At 35.5% G+C, this 23905-nt stretch overlaps 1 long non-coding RNA gene across 1 annotated transcript in view; it reads right to left on the bottom strand.

Annotated features, from left to right (window-relative positions):
- The window catches only part of LOC118916706 (uncharacterized), a 184223-nt gene that overhangs the window by 58356 nt on the left and 101962 nt on the right, over positions 1 to 23905 (bottom strand). The window contains exon 3 of the long non-coding RNA XR_008994602.1: positions 2061 to 2197. This is a non-coding gene — a long non-coding RNA (uncharacterized LOC118916706). The remainder of the gene's footprint in view (positions 1 to 2060; positions 2198 to 23905) is intronic.

Below are 23905 nucleotides of genomic sequence, written 5' to 3'. Positions count from 1 at the left end.
AGAGCGCCACCTGCTGCTTATTTGTCAAAGTCCTTGTTATTCCTTGTGAGGTTTCCGCTGGGGGATCTGCTGGTCCATTGTGTATTGCCGAAGTACCTCTCTCTTTTCTATTTTAGCTCCATCATCTGATGTGTCCTCTAAGCACAATTAGTACAGCTCCAAAGAATGAGTAATAGTCACAAATATATAGTCAAAAGCAAAATTAATAACATCCGGTTAATCAACATATTTAAGCTTTACAGTACAATAACATTGAAAAAATATGTATTTTGCTTAACACTTTTTTCCTCCCTGGAGTTCTAGCTTTGTCATCCTATATTTCCCACTGACAGGGATTTATATCTCTCTGTCATTTGAATAACTTCATTGTGTGATTTTCGTTAGTTTTGTCTTCCTCTTCCATGAAGCAGATCTTCCTTGAGCTGTCTTCATTTTTAGATGTTGAGAACAGAGGTTTTACATTTGGAGATTCCAAGTCTAGTGAACCTTAAAATGATATTTTCTCAGGAAATCAATAGAAGACATTGTAAAATGAACTCACATCACTTCTTCTGCTTCTGCTTTTCTACTTGGAGAGGAATGCAGAAAATAGACTGCCTGACAGCCCAAAGGAGATTCTCTCTTTTTCAGAAGAGTTGCAGATGAAGGGTGAGGTTAATTGGATATTAGCAGATACCTCAAAATGATGTTTCTACTTCAATTTGGGCCTCTAAAGGGTATAGAGGGAAGGATCTGAGTGTCAATTTCTTTTTGTGAAAGACTGATGTTTGATGTTTGGGATAGGAAATACAGTATGTCAGAGGTATCTCTCAGTGTATAAGGCTTTAAAAGTGAAATTACCCAGACAAGTTCAATGGTAGCTGAGCTCTAGGTAGGGCAATTTTATGCTAGTATCACCCATGATTGGAAAATGAAAAAAAAAAGCTCAGAGAAAATGTAAAATTTTGCTTTAATTTATACTCCAAGGATTATATTCTTTAAGAATGTTGATATTTCTGATTGAAAATGAAAAATTATTACCAATCAGCATGTGAACAGATTCACAGAAAGCCTTTTTGATTACACCTCCTCAAGTTGCAACTTTAGATGGACTCCTATTTTGACTCTCGATTTTTGTGACAAAATGTGAAAATATGAAATTTAGTGACACCATTCACATTATGCTGTAACAGTTACACAAAACATCTTTGTTTAGGGACCTAATAAAATTGGTCATATAAAGAGGAAATGAGATTTTTAATGCAAAATGAAGCTGACAGTGCTCTTCTATTACCAGGGTCTTATTAGGGAAAAATTCTCTGACATCTGTTTATCCCCTGCAGCCAACCTTGTATTCAGAATACAGTAATTGATTCACAGCATCCACTGGGGATCTAACTGGCTCACTTTTCCACACCGCACTACACAGGTATCTCGGCAGCTAATTCTGAATGTACATCTACATCGTTATCTCCTGGTGAACTGTGACCCTAAACACTTTGGAGGCCCAGATGAAAGTACTTCCTCCACCCTCCAGTGCTAGGGGTGTAGCGGATTCTGCAGCCTGGCAATTCACACAGGACATCCAATCAGAACCATCCCCTTTGAAGCCCTTCTCAGCTGGGAGACCATGAATGATTCATAGCTTCTCTACACAGACTAAAGAGGAAGAGCAAAGCTAGTGTATATTATTCAAGACTGCATCCTCAATAAGTCTCCATGTTCAGCAAATTGCTACACTGTTTTTTTGCTTAGTCTTTACTTCCATACAACATCTCTTTTGTGTACAAGTTTTAACAAAGAAAGGTCGTCTGTTTTAAGCAAACTTGTTGATTGGGTTATTTTCCTCTCCTTTAATGAAGGGCAGCGGAGTCACAGATTTAATGCAAAGGAGAGTGCCTGGCAGGACCCGGTTTCCGAAGAGGATTCCAAGATCCCAACTTCACAATTAACTTAGAAAGTGAATTTGGCGCCAGCTTCCCATGTTTTCATGATTAGGGTCAAAATAATAATTTTACAGCGTACCCTTGTGCAAAGGCTAGCTTCATAATGCAATGTGTAGAACTAAATGAAATATTTACCCATTGGAAAATACTCTTCCCCGGTTATGACTGCTGGGCTGTTTAAGAAGCCTAATGCAGTCCCCACTCTCGTTCAGCAGCCATACCGAGTGATCTTCAGGATAACGATTACTAAGCATCTTCTCCGTCCCAGGATTCTGCAGACACAATAACAGGATATTACCCCCCAAAGAAACATCAGTTCTGGAACCTTCATTATTAAGCAAGCAGGATATTTCTTGTGTCATCATTCACAGAAGGTTTATTTTCCAAGCTGAAATATAAGCACCAAGAGAAAACTGCAGAAAACTTACTGGAAAGGGACAGTGTAACTCAACGTCCTGGAGGTTTTGTTCCAGAAATACCAGTTTTCTTTAGCTGTGGCCAAGTCTATGGATCTGATGTTGGTATTCATAATTACGACCTTGTTATTTCCAAGCATCTTTTGCAATCCTGAATTTTAGAATTTTCTAAACATCTTTAATTTTTTTGCTTTCACATATGTTAGAAGTTTTCCAGAAATAAGACATGCTGAGAGTTTTGTTATCATTCCCCAGCATGTTATTTGGTAGTTCAAATTACTTTAGCTAGCCCAGTAATTTGAAGAAACCACACAAAAAAAGGCTAGAATAAAACAGAAGTTTCTAAAATGTATTTTAAAAAATTATTAAAAGATGAGAAGCTGTATTTATTAAAACATCCAAATTCTTATATTCAGACAACATAATGTGCTTTTTTGAAAATCATTATCTTAAAATAAAATAAGAATCTGAGGGTTTCATCCACCTTAGATCACCTTGCATTTTTGTTTTTTTCTGTTGGCCCAGGTTCCCCTGTGGGCTACCTGATTTGCTCATTGCTGGAGCTGATTGACAAGTATGGTGACAAAAATGCAAATGATATGCAAATAGACACATTAGGGCACTTCTTTGTAAATAGAATTGCTGCTTCTGTACATATGGTAGTTTTTAACAATAGGCTTCTGCCTTTGTAAATGCAAAACACTCAGTTTCCACAAACTATGAAATACTCAGGCTTAGTTCTACCCTTTTGAAAGCAAAATGCAAGGGTAACTAGCTAACTAGAAACAAGTCATGGGAACAGCTTCAATATTTAGATTTTCTTATCAGTAATATATGCACTCAAAATGTCCTCACTTCTGTTATTGTATCTTCGTATTGTGTGTGTGTGTGTGTGTGTGCGTGTGTGTAATGCTTATTAAGATTGGATTATAAAATGGGACTGTTAAGATGAGCTTATCTCTCTGTATACTGCATATAGAACCACTTAATTTTGGTTATTGTATGTTTTGGTTCTAAAATTTCCATTTGTTCTTTGCATCTTTCATTTCTTTGCTATAGGTTTCAAGAGCCTTCGTGATTGTTTGAAGCAACATTATAATAGCTGCTTCAAATAATTTTAACATCTGTATCATCTCAGCATGATTATATGTTGATTGCCCTCTGAGATTGAGATTTTTCTGGTTCCTATGTTGCATAATTTGGGATTTTGCACTGGATCTTTGGATATTATTTTATGAGACAGTCTCATTTAGTAGTATAGGAAATAGTGTCAGTTTCATTTTAGTAGACAGTTGATCTGGTTAGGTTCAGGCTGTAAGTTCCAATCTACCTTTTGTGGGCTGCCAGTTCAGTTTTCATGGCCTTTGCAGTGTAATTTGGATTGGGCCGATGTTAAGATTTGGTCTGTTAATTCAGATCTCTAAATCTTCAACATGATGGATAGAATCAATTCCACACATGTGAGCTCAGAGCTGATCCCATAAACTCACAAATGACTTTATGGAATCACTTAACCCAATTCTTTCTTCTCCATGACCTTCTCAATGCTGCCAGTCTGTGGGGCTCCTCATTTTGGTCTTCTGGCTAGAAAGATGGGGCTTTACTCAACTTGCTCTTCAATGTACTTCTGTGACTGTGTCTGTGTCTGGTGCCAAGTGACAGGAAGAAATAGAAAAAAAAAGAGAGAGAGTTGGCACATCCCTTTTGTACCCATAGGCCCACTGAATGTAGAGAAGGTCTCCCTTTCCTTCGTGTTTGCTGGCTAGAGATTCCTTATGTCAGTCACTGCTACTCCCATCACAGGGCTCTTTGGGGGTTGGGGGTGGGAGATGGGAAAAAAGAGAGAGAAAAATAAGTGAACTATTCCTACATTCTCTCTGCATGTCATTAGTTCCTTTCTTGTTCTTTAAGCCAGAACTGAGGGCTTCTCCTGGAGTCCCTTCTTCCAGTGCCTGCTTCCACATAGGTTGAGAAATACAGGAAGAATATTTTTTATTGGTGAACTCATTTTTCAGTGGCAAACTCATGTTTGCCATGGTTCAGTGATACTTTAATTCTGGCATTCTTTCCCTCAGCCACCTGCTAGTGTCATGTTTTAGAATTCTCAAGGAGGTACTCCATATTTTCTGTCCTGGTTTTATAACTGTTTTCAGTGGAAGTGACAGGATGGACTATATTTACTCCATCTTACATGGAGTAGAATTACCTCTAGAGAGGTAAGGAATTCTTACCTCTCTAGAATCACTTTAATCGTGAGGATATTCTTGGTGTCAACCATGAGAGAAGGAATCAGATTTTTCTTACCTAGAAATAAGAACTGAGAAGGAAAGTAAAGAGTCTAGTTAAAATGTGGGAATATGCTGCTTTTAGCATTGTCCACAGAGATGACAAGACGACCAGGAAGAAGTGGCAACGTGATTGATTATGTGGGAGATGATGCAGCCAGCGTGCATGCTACAAGTTCAGACCAACCTGTTGCCTATTGCAAGACAGCTGATGGAAGAGGCTCAGGGTCAAGCTAGCTTTGGGTGGAGGAACAAGTGGGAGGGGTCAAAGCAGTAATATAGATGCTCTAAACCTGCCCAGTTTTCTTTTTGCTATTTCTTGTTCTTTAAGAACTAATGAAATCTTCTGGAAGTGCCATCTCAATTTGTTTGTGGTAAAGGGAAACAAAAAAAGCTGGTTTTAATTCAACATTCATTCCACAAATATTTATGAAAAACTTATGAAAAGTCAACACTGTTACAGGGATAGACTAGTGACAAAAAGCTTCCAATTTCATGGAGGTTATAGTCTTAGGATATTCTAATTTTCCTATTTCACAGATTTTGTCTAAAACTGTGATAGATAGACACAGAAGCGATCATGTGATGGCCCTTGGGGATAAGTGTGAGGCAGTGATCAAGAGACTAGTAAGATGCCAAAAAGAATAAGGACAGAGCAGGTGGACAGAGCAGACCTTATGTCAGACCCCACAGCCCACCCTGCAGATAGCATTTCTACTCTGCATTAAGCCTTGAAAGTCCCAGATGCTAATTTTTAAAAAAAGGGAGGGGGAGTCATATTTTCCTAGAGACTTGCATGTTCACTGCTCATTACAAATTTTTTATAATGATTATTTCACCTTTATAATTATATTTTCCCAGTCTGTCTAAAATTTGTTTTACAAATGCAGTTACTCCTTACTTTGTTCAAGAACTGCAGTGAGTACTGGGACTAGAGAGATACGTAAACTACGGCTCTGGCACTTGGAAAGTACTATCTAATGGGAGAAATAGAGAAAAATGGATTATTTCAGTACAATAGAAGGTTGAAAATTGTAGTTTTTTAAGTACACTAAGAATGCTTTGAGGAAGAATCTTAACCAAATCTAAGCTGATCCTTGCAAAGACGGTTGAATTCCGTCAGGAAGAATATTTATGTTCAATACCAATAACCACATTTTTTAAAAGAAGCAAAGAAGGGAAACAAACAAAAAAACAAACCTGAGGTAGCATTGTGATTTTGTGCAATAACCTGAGTTTTGGTGGAGAGGAATCTAAGTTTCAATTCCAGCTTAGTCATTTATTGGCTGTGCGAACACAAGCAAAAGAGTTTTCTTCTTCAAGCCTGAACTATCTATATCTGTAAGATGGAAGGAAAAAAAGAGCCTTGGACGTGAGACTTGGACGAGATGATGGATGTAAAATGTGAGGACGGCGAGGAGCGTCGGGGACATGCTGTGCTCGCCCTGTTCTCTTTTCTCCTCCCCCATCACTTCCCCCCTCTCCTCATCTTCATATCTTGATAATAATTACCATAGTTACTAAAGTGTGTACTGTGGGATAGAAAGAGGGGGTCATAACGATAGAAAAAGAGGTAAGGGACAGGTAATGGAGGATCTTGTATATATTCTAAGGAGCAGAGAATTTATCCTGCGGTTTACAGGGAGAAATTGAAAGGCATCAACAGGGAAGTAAACATGCTCGGGTCTGCATTTCCTAAGATGGATTCAAGATGAAAGGGGCAGAGGGAGAATTCTGGAAGAAGACCCAGAAAGTAACTGAAATAGTCCAGTAGTGATGAGAGCCTCAAATAAGAGAGTGAGAGAAGAAATAGAAATGAGGGACTGATTTCATCAGTATTTACATGTAAAACTGGAGGTAATTTATGATGCGAGGAAGACCAGGGAGAGGAGAGAGAGTAGGATGACTCCCACGTTTCTATTTCATCTGACTGGTTGACTGATAGTGTTTTTTCCTAACTTTACTGAGGTATAATGGACAAATATAATTGCATATATTTAACATGTACAATGTGATGATTTGAAATATGCATACATTGTGAAATATTCATGACCAAGTTAACTAACAAATCATCACCTCACTTAGTTACCTTTTTTTCTTTGTGGTGAGAACACTTAAAATCTACTCCCTCAGCAAAAATTTCAACTATACAGTACAATATAATTAACTACAGTCACCGTTCTGTTAGATCTCAGAACTTATTCGTCTTATAACTGAACATTTGTACTCTTTGACCAATATCTTCCCATTTCCTCCACCTCCCAGAATTTGCAACCACCATTCTATTTTGTTTCTATGAGTTCAATTTTTATTTTTAGTTTCTACATATAGATGATACATAGTATTGTCTTTCTCTGATTTATTTCACTTAAGCTAAGTGAGTAGTGGTATTATTAACTGAGAAACAGACTACTGACGGAGAAACCATGTGTGGGTGAAAGGTCTTGAGATCAGGAAAATGCAAGAGTTTGAAGTCAGCACAAATATGCACCCCAAACATTTGCTATCTGCCAAGTCTGGAGCTCACAGACGAGGTGAGAATGAGAACCACGCATCTAGGAGACATACAGATGGTGGAAAATTTGCTAAGAGTGGCTGAGGGCAAAACATGATCAGTGGGCCAATAACTGAACCCCTTGAATAACAATATATAAGGAAAAGAAACAAAATATACTTTCCAAACAGGACACAGATATAGAACAGTGAGAAAGACAGAGGTAAATTGGTGTTAAAAGGGAAGCAAAGAAGTAGACAGGGCAATTAAACATTTTTTTTCAAAATGATTAATTGTTGCCAAGATAAGGGCAGGAAGAATTTCAGTTTGGGGGAGTTATTTGTTGTCAAATAGTCAGCAGAACAAACACTAGATAAAGCATTATACTCCTAAAGTTATTTGTAAGAATAGAAGAGAGTCCACACACTCTCTATTTAAGGATACTGGTTTAGAAATGAAGTTGTTGATTCATACACTAATTAATTGGATTGTAAATTTACTGAGGACAAAGATTGTTAATCTGATTCTTTTGTTAATTTTAATAGTGCTCAATACATTGCCTTGCACAAAATTCAGTGTTAATAAATGAATATTGAATCAAATTGATGCACTAGGTTAGTGGTACACCAAGTTACCAGTCCATAAGGAGGTAAGAAGCTTCCTAGGTAAATCAACATGCTGCCACTTTCATCCAGAAAATCTTGCTATGAAGGACATTTAAGCTGAGCTAAATAATGGGCGTAATGTTATCTTGATTAAATTCCAAGCCAAGGAATTATCACTTCTTGGTTAATACCAAACAGCTCATGGATATGTTGCTTTAGGAGCATTCCTTTAGATTATTGGTGTCTAAAGTGGGATATTAACGCCTTCCAAAGGGGCATTCACAATAGTCCATTGGGGCAAAGAAGAAAACAATCATTTCTTTTTATTTATATTTTTATCTAAAATTAACTAAGAAATGGAGCCTCATCAGTATTTTACCAATCAGTTGATAGAAGTACAAGAGTATAATTTATGAATGAATATATATTTGGAGTCTATCTTACTTTTTATTACTTTACTGCATTAATAATCATGACTTGAGCAGCTTTTATGAGAAAGATACTATTCTAGGAGGATGTGGGGGTAGAAACAAATCCCACCCTAAGTGGATTTACAGACTAGCTGGGTAGACAAGACATAACCAAATGTGCTGTAAAATATGATACAAATGAAACAGATCTTTAAGGAAGAATTCAAGACAATAGCAAAATGACTGCCACCAGAAAATATTTGTCATGTGAACATTATAGACAATTTTGTACTTCTGCTGTTTGTAGGATGGAGATGTCACTCCAGATGGGGATGGATACAGAAAAGGATAATCATTTTCATTTGTTTTAAGGACAGGCAGGATTTAGACAGGTGGAGAGGAGAGAACTGAAAGAGCAGGGGACCTGGGAGATCAAATGCTCAAATGCAGAGAAGTAACTGGGAGGATGGGGAACAGAAAGTAAGCAAATGGGTTGAGTTGAAGTGTTTCATGTAGAGGAGAAATGTGAGAGGAAGCCTTATGTGGAGACAGCATCCCAAATGTTAAGAGTCTTAAACTTCCAGATAAGCACTGTAGACCTGTTGAAGATTTTTATTATGTAAATTATTTGATAAATGGGATGCTTTAGAGCTTTAGGAAGGAAATTTGGACATACAGCTATAATGCAATATGTATATATGGATAAAGAAATCCATAAAATAAAAAATACGTTTATTAAGTGCTTGTGTGTGGCTCTGTGCCGAGCAATTTTGTGCATCATTTCAATTTGCCCAAGATCATTCAGTGAATTGGTGGCAGGCTTCAAAGACAACCCAAGCACTGAGTCCAGAACTGATCATCACAAACACTATTCTACAGTGAAGGTTGCTGGGTCCAGTCAAGGTTAAAGGGATTGAAGGGAGCTGGGATGGTGAATGGGAGTAAGAAAGCAAGAAGAAAGATCTTTTGAAATGATTGTGATAAAGGTAATGAAGACCTGAAATATGCAATGGACATATGAAAGAAGAGACAGATTTGAGAGAAATTTCAAGGGTAGCACAATGCCTTGAACAGTATCCAGACCCTACAATAATATCTGTTGCTTGATAGAGAGCCAATATATAATTATTGAATGAATGAATGAATGAACAGGAATGTTTTAGAAGCAAGGGGAAAGGAATGACTGGAGAATGATAGAACCATTAACAATTGTGTTAGGAATACAGCCAAGCAGAAATATCTTGCTGTTGAATTATGAAGTCAGCTAATTGAATTGGGCATGTAGTGGGGGAAGGACCTAACCCAGATCTGTCAAAGACGGGTGTAAAATAACTGATTTTATTCTGAGGATAGACTTGTTCAAGATTTAAAGTGCAGTAGCATACTAACTTAAGGACAATGATTTCAATGAATGTGTAATGACTTACTAGTGCCATTATGACCTTTACTTTTCTTATTTGATTGAAGTAGTGACAGGAGTTTGCAGTGATGCATCTGTAACAGAATGGCATTTTAATTGATGGAAAAATAAATATGAACCAACATAAGATTTTTCTTCTTAGAAATGCTGCCTCATTTCTCTTCTTGATGCAAACTAAGAAGAGCAAAGCCTGTACACCAGCATGGCTACATGACACTGGTTCTCCTTTCACTGCAGGAAAATTTAAGAGCATATATTTATAGTCTGAAATAAAACAAGAAATGAGAACCTGTAAAAAATGGTAGTGCCACAAAGCAGTATTATATTGATACACCAGTCTTTTTATTAGAACCAAAGCCACATTATTAGAGAAACCATATTGCATACAAATATCTATACTAAAATCATAAGCTTATTAAAAATCTCTTGGATTCCACCATGCCTTAAATATTTGGCAAATTTTAAAAATATTTAATTGATAATTATTTAAATTAAATAGACTTATGTCTAGATCAAAAAGCTGTAACTTTGATAACAACCAAATCACTAGGCAAGATAAATGGCATTGTTATCATTTTAACCTGAAAATTATTATAGATTCACAAAGAAGTTTTGATGCTTTATTTTTCTAAGCAGATTCTCACAGAAATTGAATTTTTTACCTCGCTTTCACTTTAGATAGTTTTGATTCATTTAGGTACAGATTCCTCTTACCAGCCTGAGGTACTTCTTTACAAAGCCTATCTCTGAACCTACCCCAGACATAGGGAATTAGATACCTAGGGAGGGAGCCCAGGACTGCATGGCAACACATGCCTAAAGTAATTCAAATGCACACTAAAGTTTCAGACTCAGTAAGTGGAAAATCTCCTGTTTCCAAGGATAATATAAGTGAGTTGTCTCCTACCATCAGCCTGCTCTTTTTCTATCTTAGGTACTACTTGTGAAAGTTGTAAAAAGTAGCCCAGCATGTATTTACTATTCAGTGTTTATTTTAAGACTGTAAATGAGAAATGCCTGTGAACTATATCAGTAAAACATATATTGTGAGACATGTTTAAATATATGAACTATAATAATGTTAATAATAAAGCAATATTCATCAATAATTTCTCATTTCCCTTTGACAGAAGACATGCAGAAAAATTGTTATATTTAGACGTTGCCTTGGATAACAATGAAGAGTGTGTTGGAAGATCCATTCAGCCTCCCTCCCTGCCAACCTCCACCCAAAGAAGAGTGTGACCATGTGACAGCCATCAGAATCATTTACTACTTTGCACTGTTCGGTGTTAAAAGAGCCAACTTAATAGAAATGACTAAGTGCCTCTATACATGCAAAGAGAAATTCATAGTTTAATAACAGCATTTGAACAAACATGTATTATGACAACGAACAACTGCTTTCTTTTTAAACCTCCATGATAGTATCTCTATTTCCCAGTCTCAGATGACACTAAAGTTGCATCTGATTTTCTTTTCAACACATTCTGGTCTTCCATACTGGCAATGACTTCATGAAGAAACCAATAACAGATTGAGTTTTCTGTAATTTATTTGAAGTACATATTTCACTGTCTCATTATGTAACACATTTTTTAGAGTCATTTTTGATGTCCAAGTTTTAGGATTTTAAGATTTTGTAACTAACTAGGTCATGTTTATGTGACAAAAATGATCAAATAATAAAGTGGCTTAAATAATATTTGAAATAAAAGACAATATTAATTATTAATGTGCTTTATAAAATAATATTCTATTCACTAAGGTTACAGAATTAGAAGAAAATCGTTGAAGGTTCAAAGAATGGAAAGAGAAAACAGAAATAATTCATCCATTTGGAAAGCTATTATTTAAGATCCTATACCAATGGCCTCTCAAAATGATGATTTTTGATTGATTTAAGCTAATCATTGGGGTCTTGACCTTGACAGAGTTCTAGACTTCGTACTTCATGCAAATCACTACTCATCCACATTTTCAAAGCTTTCTATCTCCAAGATACCAGGCGAGATGCAAACAACTTTAAGACCCTTTAAAGAAAATGTGTTAACGGGCAAGATTCTCTCCACAGAGCAATTCCTGGAGACTCAGAAATTGTTTTTTGTTTAAATGTGTGATAATTTTCAGAATATGTGCAAGTCTGTGTCAAACCACCAATAACAAAGAATAGTTCCAGGATTTTCTTTATTTATCCACATACAAGTTCCAAAAAGAATTTTGAAGCTCATTTTTACATGCCACATACTGAAGATATCTCTATTGGCACTAACTGCTAGGAGATGACTATTCATTTTAAAATTAAGAACCAATTTACATTGACTTATAAGTAATCTGTGTTTAATTCTTCTCACCACTCATTACAGATCATAATGAAAAAAAGTTTCTTAAATGATATTACATGTATTTGTTATTAGAATCACTGCTAATGTGAGCCAATTCCTCAACCACTTTATGAGGCATATTCAGAAAGTAGAATTTTACTTGTCATCATAGGCTCTTTGCTGCTTTGTGATGGATAGTGGCTAATTAAACTTGCGATGACCTTGTTGTTCTAGTTGCAAATACAATAGTGTCTTGAGTCATTTACTCAGTTGTCAGTGATGGATGGAAGTGCTTCTCAATAATTAGGTGGTAAACAATGTTAACTGAGCAGTAATTCACACTAGCATTGCTAAGGTATTTTATAGTAACATGGCAAATGACTCATCACTGCCAGCTTTGTTAAATGATGCTAGCCCCTCTCCCCATAAATCATATTCCTTATTGGTACAAGAGGTATTAGAAGATGATCATATTTCAAATAAGCCAAAGAATATATCCCTCTATCAAGTTTGTCCTGTGCACAGAAGAAGCTTTCTCTCATAAGCTGTTCTGATTTGCAGTACAAATTGGCAACTTGTTTAGAGTGGCAAGACAGATGGCAAACATTTTTATTGTACTGGCTCAACTGTTGTAGTTGACATAAGGGACACAACAAGAAAACAGTGAACAGAATTCTAATGGTACAGATGGGCATTCAGAAAAATAATAAATAAAATTAATTTCCTGGCCAGCACACATATTTGCCTTTTTAAAAATCATATTCAGTTATTTTCCCCTTGAATAATCGCACATATCCTGGTCTGTTTAGAGGGTATAATTTCTTAATTTTGGTAGACACAGATAATCCTTAAAGTTTTGGGGGACACCAAATTTTCTTCTGTTTCGTAGATGAAGACACTTCAAGATAGCATGGTTAAATGGCTAATTGTGACAAAGCTAAACAATCAGTGCAGAGAAAATCCAGCGCTTTAGATTTCAAGATCAAAGGCACTGTTCACGAGAGCATGTAATGGATTTCAAATTGCGCCTTCAATAATAAAATTATACCTGCATCTTTAAAGCTCATTCTGAGATCTCATTTTCATGAAGAGTAGAAATAGAGAACTGTTACAATGCACAGATCTTCAACATCTAAGCTAGAAAAAGAAGGCTCTTGAAAGATCACCAATCCCTTCATTCCAGATTTTTCTAAGATAGCAGTTTTAATCCTATCTTCTTTTTCTTTCTAAATAGACAAATTTGTCAAATTCTGTCACTTTAAGTTCAGATATACCTTTTAAAACCCCTCTCCCTCATTTCCTTTCAAAATTGTCCCTCCTCATTGACTGCCATGGTTCAGGTCCCTCATTTCTCACCTGGACTATCACATTGTTTTCCTGATTGGCTTCTCCATGAAGCCAGAAATGACTCTCCTGGCCAGCCTCTAACAGAGTGCCTGGCACATAGTAAGTGCTCAATAAAATGCTGGTTAAATAGAATTCAAGACTAGCCAAATGGCAAAATGGATAAGAAAATGTCTATTTCCATACACAGACCTGTGGATCCAGAGGCCTGATTCTCATAGAGTAAGAGACCTATGCAATAACAGAGGCAGGCCCGTTCCATTATCAGTTTGGACTGCAACTCATGCCTTAGGGACCTTGCTTCAAGAAATTTAAAAACATACATTTAACTATGAAAAAAATTATTAAACTCATGGGGAGACAATCTTGATAACCTCAATGAAAATTATAATTTAAAATTGATTTTTATAGAAATGCATGCTGTTTTAGCATGAATGTAACATGTGAAGGCTTCATGCTTTGTTGTTTAGAACCCAGATGTTTGTTTGGGGTCAAGTATCTCTGGGGTCATAAAGGAAGGTTTTCTATTTATAGATTCTCTTTCTATTTATAGATTCTTAATTTTAGTTCTCTGTTTATAGAGTCTTCATTTTAGGGTTTAAATGCTGCTTTTTGCATGTATACCATTAAGCCCACTTACTGGAGTCAGAATTAATTAAGATGGAAAGAGTAGCTCTAAAGGAGTTTTCATGTGTTGGGTCTTCAGGGAATATGTGGGTAACTAACTCAGAATCAGGTACTGTTACAGTTATAGAGGCATTTGTCCTTGAACCTGAGGAGGCAGTTAGAAAACGACTTATCCAATAGAAATCACACAATCTCTCAAAATTCCTCAGATCTTAGCTGAGAGCAACTTAACATGTTTTTAAGATCTTTGGGGTCAAGTATCTCTGGGGTCATAAAGGAAGGTTTTCTATTCAAAATCATGTGAAGTTAGCTGAAAGATGAATATGACAATATGGCTTAAAGATTTCTAGAGGGCAGGAACTAAGCACCACTTAACTTTGAATTTCTGGGATTATTACAGTACCTGATATGTAGGTAGGATTTACAAATGCTCCTTCAAATATAAAAGAACAAATGAATGAAGAAGTGAAACCAACCCACTGTGGTAGGCAACAGCCAGAGATACAGGAGTGAAATTTGGAGCAGGCTCAGGAAGGCATAAGCCCCCCACCATGGTACTAGATTATACAACAATGGTTGTAGCAAGATATTTTGTTTATGGTTAAAGAGTGGACCCCTGAGAGCTGACATTTTCCTCTCCTTCCCCTTCCCAGTTTAAGATGATATAAAAAGGCAGTGAGCCCATACATAATTATTTGACCTAGTGATTACTGCTTCTGTGTGGCTTCTGTGACCACTGACTTCAGGCCCACTCCATGGTACCAAAGGGTGCCCTGGGGACCTGAGTCCCCTCACATCTCTGTGCATCCTTGCTCATGAGTATACCCTTGGCACTGCTTGTTTGTTAATTTGATAATAAATAATACAAAATGTTACCTTAATACTGTCTGAATTGTCATTTCTGCCTGTTTGCAGATCTGGATGAAACTTTGTGAGGTGATCAGACTTGCACATCAAGAAGTCTGGAAGGCTAGATACTAATGTGTATAAAATATAACTTGAATTTAACTAGCTTGAAAGCTTTGTTAAAATTCCAACGGGGATACATTATAAGAATATTCCTCACTTGAATCACATTCAAGTTACAGCTCAGAACACATCTCCTGTATTTGTTTCAAATTAATTTATTCCTTAAATTCTGTAAAATCTATTATCTTAGCTTCCTTATTATTCTGCAGCCCATAGTTGATGAAGTATAGAGTTATTTTCCAAACTAGGATAGAATCCTTAATATCCTCTGATTCAACTCAGGTAAAGTTGAATGCTTTTGCCTTTATTTGTGGAGTGTAACTCACATGTTAGAGAGAAGTGCATAAATCAAAGTCAATAAATTATCACAAAATGAACACAACTTGATGACTGCCACTAAGGTCAATAAACAGATTATCAGTACCCTGAAATCCCTACTTGGGCCCCTCATACTTCTTGTCCCAACATCTATTTCCTTTTTTTTCTCCAAAACTAATCACTATCCTGACTTCTAACACCATAGATCAGTTTTGTATATGGTAACTTATATAAATGGAATCATGCTATATATATATATATACACACACACACACACACATATATATATATATATATATATCCTTCAGTATCTGCCTTCTTTGGCTCAGATTTTATGTTCGTGAATCCAAATTGTTGCATGCAACTTTAGCTTTTTTCCTCTCCATTTTCATTGTTACATAGCATTTCATAAATATGCCACCTTTTATCCACTGTCTGTGTGTAGTAATGAAATTCATGTGTCAAAAGCTATGAGGCTACTTAACAGATATACCTATTTTTCAAAATGGTTGTACCAATATTCCTATTATATGGAGAATTGACATTATCTACATCATTACCAATACTAGAAATTGTCAGCTGTTTTCATGTTAGTTATTCTAGTGCATATGTAGTTATAGATTTATCTTCAGTGGGTTTACTATCCACTGAGATGTCCTCTTTCAAGAGTTCCCTCCTCAAGTTGCTTGTCCTTATTTCTATTGGGTTCACTTTCTTTTTCCTATTGATCTGCAGATATTCTTTATATATTTTGGATATATACTCTTAACCATTTATTTTATATTGCATATATTTTCACCCATGTTGCTTGCCTTTTCATGATATATAAAAGTAAATTTAATATTGTCTATTATATACATAGTTTTCTTTATGGGTTTGCCTTTCATATTTAGATCTATCATCTACCTATAATTATATATGGTGTCAGGTAGAGGCCAAATTTTTTTCTGAATGGGTATCTAACTGACTGAACAGTATTTAATAAAAAGACCACCTTTCTCCTCACTGTAGAGAAAACTTTTTTAATAAGTCAAGTGTCCACATACTCATGAAAGCTGAGGAATTTCTCCTCTAAAGGCTAACTGGGATGGAAAAATCGCATTTGATCTCTGATCAGTTGATTGTAAACATCTGGGACACTGTACTAGAAAAGATTCTGAGGTCACATTTGGATTCAGTGAAGGAGTGCCATGATTCATTAACAACGCCTGCCACTGCCTTAGGAGAATGATGAAGAGCATCTCTTTCTTATCCTTGGGCTAAAGGAATCATAAGATAACATGAAGAAAGAAGGATAAACTACATTTTGGAAGCCATATTACTCTAATTTTTATTCCTTCCTAATTTCCAATTTCTTCACTGTGTTGCAGGTCATATTTGAAAATAAGGAGGAATTCTCAAAGGCCTCAAGACTATCCTTTTATCCCCAAGAGCATGAGGCCCAGAGAGAGTAACTTTTTCTCTCACGCATCTAAAATCAACCTTGCTCTTTGTGATAGGCAGTCTCCAAGACGGCCCACAACTATCCTGCTTCCTGGGTTTTGCATCTGAGATTAGGTTATAGAAAGACCTGGCTTGGTCTTGGGTGATCTTACTCTATCTACCTTGACTCACAAGCTCGAGGGGAAGCCAGCTGCCTTTCCAGAGGCTGTCCCGTGGGGAGACCCAAATAAGTGAGTTTGGAAGAGCACTTTCCAAGGCTTGCCAACAGCCAACAGGGGAAGCACATCCTCTTTTTCCAGAACCTTGAAATGACTACAGCCCAAGGCAATAAATTCCTTGTAGCCTCCTGAGGACCCTGAGCTCAAAGCACCCTATCTTGAAATTACTACTGCATACCACCAAAGCAGTGAGATAGTAACTGTTTGCTCTGCTAAGCCGCAAACTGTTGCAGCTGCTAAGCTGATAATCATAGGTAGATGAGAGATCTAAATATGAAAGGCAAACCCATAAAGAAAGAGCAGCTTAGGGTACTTGAGGGGGATTTGTTAAACAGGCTCAAGAGTTGATACACGTTCTTAGCTCTGGTTTATGTTCGCAGCACTTGCCTGTAACAGCTACCTCCTTCAGATTTCTGGGATATAACACAGACTCACCAACATTTGTAAGAGACATGTACCCCCAGAATATGTGTTGAGGTCTGTTTTATTTACATGTCTCATTACTGCCTCCCTGCTTTCAAACGTTCTCTTCTACCATCAACCTTACTCTCTATTTATTTGCTCATGACTTATCCTTCAAATCCTCCTTCAAGTGCTGCCTCTTACATAAACACAACTTTTTATTATCAAACGAATACGTCCTAATCATCTCTAAAATCCTACAGTTCAGTAAAAATGCCTGTGCTGATTTGGCAGCATCACCCACTTTTATCTTATCTTCATAACTAAGCTATTAGCCCTTGAAGAGCTATTTGAGGTGGTTATCTTATTTTATAATATTTAGAATAATCTAGCTTTGTGTTAACTACCTATTAAGCATTTAATAAATCTTTATTAGTTGATTGTCTTATTCAATAACAGTATCAAACTATCCTACATTTTACCTTCCTAGCGAAGTTCTGGAAAATTTCCATTTTGCCTAGCCATCCTCTTACCTTGTCTTGTCTGGAAAGTAGTATTAATATGTGAATATTATGAATCCTAATAATGTTTGATTAATCAAGAATATAATTTAAAAAATATTTTCAGTGATAAGACCATAAAAACTAACCCAATCAAAACTACTTCAGTATAACTCTTTAATAAAGAGGGGTGTGTGTGCACACGATCATATCATGTCCATTTGGATGGGGACATATCTGAGGTAGTATGGGAGAAGAAAATTAAGTTGGCTTCACAAAATATGATTTTTTTAGTTACAAACAGAAGTAAAGATGGTTATTTAGACATAATTTACAAATAGGATAGCGATAGTGTAAACTTTAATGATTTATAAAATATTACTTTTCTTTCTAATTTCCCTTGGGTCATATGGGTATTTTAGTCAAAGTTAAAGGAAGTAATGGACATTTCATGACAGTATGTGTTTTTCCTGGCTTCATGACTTTGTATTACACTTATAAGGGCCAATTTTAGCCCATTTATGCATATGCATAACTCTCTCTTTTATGAGGAACACTCAATTCTATAAGAGTTCTACTGCTATTATACAGATTTCCAATTAGAATATTTCTTAATTAGTAGAAATATATTACAGACCAAAGGACTACTGGCCAAACTTACCTATAACATATCTAAAGATATAGATTATAAAAATCATTTGGGGAATGAATTAAGGGTAAATATAACAAGAAGTGTTCAGCAGGGATCAGTTTCCAGTTTAGTGCTACTAAACATTTTTCCAATGGCCAGGATGATGGAATAGCAAGTATGCTTGTTAAGTCTGCTGATGACATCAGATGGAAGAAATAGCTGATATCTTGGAGAAGGGAAGAGTTAAAAGTGACTGTAAGTGTGAAGAGGGGTCAAAATGGAAAGAACAAGATTGAATGTGTATGCATTCCTATTGCATATGTTATGTCAGATATGGAATATGCAGATAAGATAACAAAGGACAAAGAAAACAAACCAGTGAGGAAACACTTTTTTAAGGTCAGAGGAAGTAAATCAAAGAGAATATTGTTTCCCATCTGCCTTTGAGAAGTGGGGGACTAAAGAACAACTATAACAGCAGCAGTAACAACTGAACAGTAGCACCTGTTCTGCTAATCAAGACCCTTTCTGGATGTGTATGAGGTCAAAACTATTTTCTTAATAATACTAAGATGGTATTTGTGTTTCTCCCTGTCATTGTCTCATAAGTGCATAGTGAAGTTTTCCAGACATGGGTTACTGCAACAGAGTAAATGTAGAAGCAGATATGAAAACCAAGCTACCTTCTCATAAGCCAGTCATCAAGATTTGCAAAAAGTTAAAACATTTCTACTTCTCTCACTGATATTTTTTGTTAAGTAAAATACAAATTTAAAAACTAAAAGTTATGGTAACATGTGATGGGTTCATAACTTTTATTCTAAAGTTAATTAACTAGTTAATTTTAAATTTCTCTGTTTTAATTTCAAACAGAGCAAATGTCACGAGATATAAGCCACTTCAATAAAAGCTCTTAGAGTCCTCAATAATCTTTCATTGTGAAAAGGGGACCTGAGGGCAAAAGTGTGAGAACCATTGAATTATTCTAACAGCTTCTAGTTAGGAACCTCCAATTCCATGAAACCATTTAAGACAGTCTTCTAGGTTGCCAAGGAGAGAGGAGGATTGGTATGGATCAATAGATCTCAACCTTGGCTGCACAGTGGGATCACCCAGAGAGCTTTAAAATAAATATTGATGCCTGAATACTTTTTATAATTTATTTTATTCTTATTCTGTGGGGTTGGCTTTCTGCTTAGGCATCAGGATTTTAAAAGCCTGCCCGGGTGGCTGTAATATGAAGGCAAGATTGCATATGCATGGAATAAACCTTCCTTCCTCGATGTTAGTCTGACGGAGGTTTTGGACTTCTATCACACAGTATGGTTTTGCCTCCCTAAATGGGAAAGAGCCTAAATACACCTCATAATACCTATGATGTTGTCACCCCTGCATAATATCTATGATGTCCCAAGTTGATGTGTGCTCTTTTTTATTTTTTAAAATTGCTTGTATATTTCGAGTAGTTTCTGATTGCCCACATTTTTCCTCATGACTCACAAGGAAACATTAAACTGGTTTAATGATTAAATTACATAGTAAACTATTTAGCTCTTATTTTTCAATACCAAAGCATAGGAATAATGTAAAATATAGGAAGAATATAAAAATATAAATGATATTATTTTTCTTTTCTGAGATGAAATCTGAGAAGTGAGGCTAAAATTACATCCCTGAAAGAGCATGTTATTTTAGTTATAAATCAAATAACTGGATGACTTTCACCCCCCATCTGACATTTGGTGATTAAGGGGTTCAGATATAGTGGCTCCTTCATGCATTGGCCAATTCCATGAAGTCATGGGATGACAATTTCAAGTTCTATGGGGAGATTGGATAGTTTAGGTTTGGGCTCTATACCTCTCCCCACTTACTTTGCCCTCTGCCCCTTTTAATAGGAAGTATATAGATTGAATTTAGTCACTGTGAATTTCTTAACCTTCCCCTTTACATTGACTATTTATTAGTCACATAGTACATATATTGTCATTGATTTATACTTTCAAAATCTATAGTACTTAATAGAATTAGTCATGTTTTTAAAAATTAGAACCAAGTTTGGATTTTAAAAATGATCATATATCTTTATCAAGATGATAATTTGTTATGATACTTATCAAAATCACCTTTTACCAAAAATTCCATGTTTTGAAGTTTATTATTTGAATCATTCCTACAAATGTGTATAGGTGCTGCTTAAATGTAACTAATGGATGTACACTGCAGTGTTTTGTCTGAAGAGGAGGGGATATCTTGTGAGACAGTATGTGTTGGTCAAAAGATAGTAATCTAAAAATTGTTTTGCATTTGCAACTGAGAAGGAAAAAGTATTAAATTGACTTAATTTTCCCATATTTATGCTCAGCTCCAAGTTTCTCTGTATTATGAAATGATTCCTAATAATTTTTGTCATCCCTCAAAATCCAGTTTGCTACAAAAGATATGTCTTTTACAAAAAGATTGTTAATAAAATATTAAATTGCTTATTAAAATATTTTAAGTGGTTTTTCTATATGTGTTTGTTTATGATGGAAATAAAAAAAACTCTCCTAATAGGGAGCACAATAACCCTTTTAAAGTATTAATGCATAATAGTCTGAAGAGAAGTATGTTTGCCATGCACATATTCTTATAAATATATATTTTATTAGATATAATCTTTGCATAATTTAAATTTCATACCAATTTCTAAGCAATTAGTGATGGAAGCAAAGATCCTACTTTGTGATTAAAATATGTTATTTTAAAGTATGTCTTGATTTTAGTACACTCTTCTTTCCCTTTTTTCTTGATTACTGTTTCCTTTTTATTACATTATGAAAGATTTTGTATTTCTTAAAATGAAACAAAATCCTTCATTGTTTCTTACGCTAACTTAACTTACTGCTCATGAACTGTAACCTCATTTTTCGGTCCTTTGGTAAATAAGCATGAAATATGAATTATCAACAAGTGAGGCTTCTAAATTGTATTGTGCACAATTATATAATAGCTCTACAGAAAAACTGTCTTACAGCAACATTTCTTGGTGCTGATATGAAAGTACTCATTAACATAATTCTCTGGCAAAATGAATGAATGAATTATATAAAGACAGATCGTGAATACTCTAACAATCAAGTAAAATACTTTACTCAAGTAAAATATGTTTACTTCATAAAAAGTTTATTGTTTGCTAGTGAGCCTGTGGATTCAATTTTTTATTGTTACTCTTTATTGTTTACCCTTTCATGAGAATTTTTTTCATGCATTTGTGTACTCTACATTGTACCACGGCTTTAGACGTTTATAAACATGGTTATAAAAGAACAATGCCAAGTTTCTCTCTTCACTCCTTACTAGCTTATATTCACAAATCCATTTTAGGGGTTTCCCTTAATTTTGTGTTGGCTTATGTTTTCATATCACCAACTGTGTTTTTCCTTTTTTATTTATTAAGTAGGGGAGAATATGCTATATTCCTCCTGGTTGCTTTTTCCTTACAGAATTCCCCTGACTCGCCACTGACAGATCTTGATATCCAAGAGGGAGTCAGTTTGAAGGATTAAAGGCAAGAACCTCAATTAGACACTCTCTGATTTCTTCAGATGTTTTTTCTAATCTTTTAATATGGGATTATAGGTTCCTAGAACCTATGTCGCTGTTATAAAAATAGTGAGGACTCTTTGTTCTGAATCTTAAGCACTTGTTTTAAAAATGTCTATTTTTCTTAATTTGAATTAATTCTGGTCTAGACGAGGATAATGAACTTTGGTCAGCTATTTACGGTTCTGAGTATAAAACAGCTTGATGAACACTGTGAAGCGCACACACTCTCTTCAGAATCTGCTGGAAAACTCCCTCAGAGACTGATTAGCTCATGCTTGTCACAAATAGGGGAGATAATTATGGGGCTTAAGTCTATGTGGTGGATCTTTTGAGAGGCAGTGGGTAGATCTAAGACTGTCTTTGGATCAACCCTAATTCTTATTATTGCACATATCTTGTGAATTATTTTTTTTTAGCACATCCCCAGAGACTAAACATTGTCTCTTCCCAGAGGATGACATCACATTTCTTTTCCAGAAGATAAAATTGTCCAAATTAGATTATCTTTAATTAGTCTAATCTTATGAGCCATTCCATAAAGTTTATTGCACCCGTGCTGGCACCATGTTACAAGATTCTTATTGAATGAACTAATCTTTCACCATGGAAATGATGCTTATAAACAATGTTGCTGATTCTTTTATTACAATAAAGATTTCCTTCTCTTAAGCTTCAGGTTTCAATGGCTATTTATGGTTCTCAGTAATATCAGATGATTTTGTTTTAATGAGAACGTTGACTTATTCCAAATTTCACTTGTTAGTCTACTGCAAAATGCCCTCCTAGTGACAAAAGGCAAAAAATTAAAGTTTAAGAAAATTTCATTCTTATAAAAGTTATTTGGGATAATGTGATGTCCTGTTTTCACAAAAGGACCACCCCCTCGAAAACAGCCTCAGTTTCAGCCTTGCCTTATGTTGAAAGAACAGCTTCAGGGGCATTTACTTACACACCACATGAAAAAAATCTCATTCATTAAAAGGTGTATTCTAGATACAAAGAAAAAACCTACCATCACTAGAAATATGTCCTGTTTATTAAATCCATTTACTGTCTCAGTTGCCATCTGCTTAAAACTTTATCTAGGTTTTTTCACAAATAAGTGCTTATCTTCTTTAAAGTCAAAGATTAAAGTCTGAATTAGAATTGTTAACAAGATAATCCAAATCAAGTGAAACTGTTTCTGATTTTAACTTCCTACTCTTCCAAAGCCTCTTAAGATCCTTCACATCAATCAAGTTCTTCACTCTTAACTTTAAGAATTTCAGTTGGTTTATGACTTGGGACAAGTCCCTTAACTTTTTGGATTTCTATTATGTGTTCTGTTGTTAAAGAGTTAGAAAAGGTGGTTTGAAAATCTCTAAAGCACTCTGATTCTGATACAAAACACTATCATTCACTGGAGACTCTCTTCTCCAGAAAATGTTGCCCGGATGTTGAGAGTTAAAGGAGTTGCTTTAACCAAAGGACTCCTCCAGTTCTTGAGCGATTCCTGTACCTTAAGGTGCATGCCTTCTAAGAGAACTATTTTAACACCAGATCTAGTTCCTTAGACCCATTTTTTAAAAATAATAAGCTTTCTTAGGTAAAAAAATTTAAGTGAAATAGATGACTGTCTCATTCTTGTATGAACACCTTCAAAATGAAATCAGATCATCTTTTCCCTTATCCCTAACATATAAGAGAAAGACGGTCATTAATATACTTTGCACATGACAATGTGAACAGAGGGAAGAACATTTTAGTGCATCAGAATGAGTGCATCTGTTTCACAGTATTTTTTATAGACTGAAAAATGAAAAAAGCCACATACTTAATTTTCCTTTATAACTTCCCTAGAATGAAAGAAAATATTTCAGATGGAAAGCTTACTTTTGGAGGTTTTCATTTGTAAATTAGCTTTCAAAAACTCGAAGAAACAGAAAAGAAGGAGGTGATGATAACTGAGCATTTTGAGTGCTTTTTAAAATTAAAAGACTCTCTTAA

Source organism: Manis pentadactyla, chromosome 17 (assembly GCF_030020395.1).
Source record: "Manis pentadactyla isolate mManPen7 chromosome 17, mManPen7.hap1, whole genome shotgun sequence".
Classification (NCBI taxonomy): Eukaryota; Metazoa; Chordata; class Mammalia; order Pholidota; family Manidae; genus Manis; species Manis pentadactyla.
This window is presented reverse-complemented; position numbering and strand designations above follow the sequence as displayed.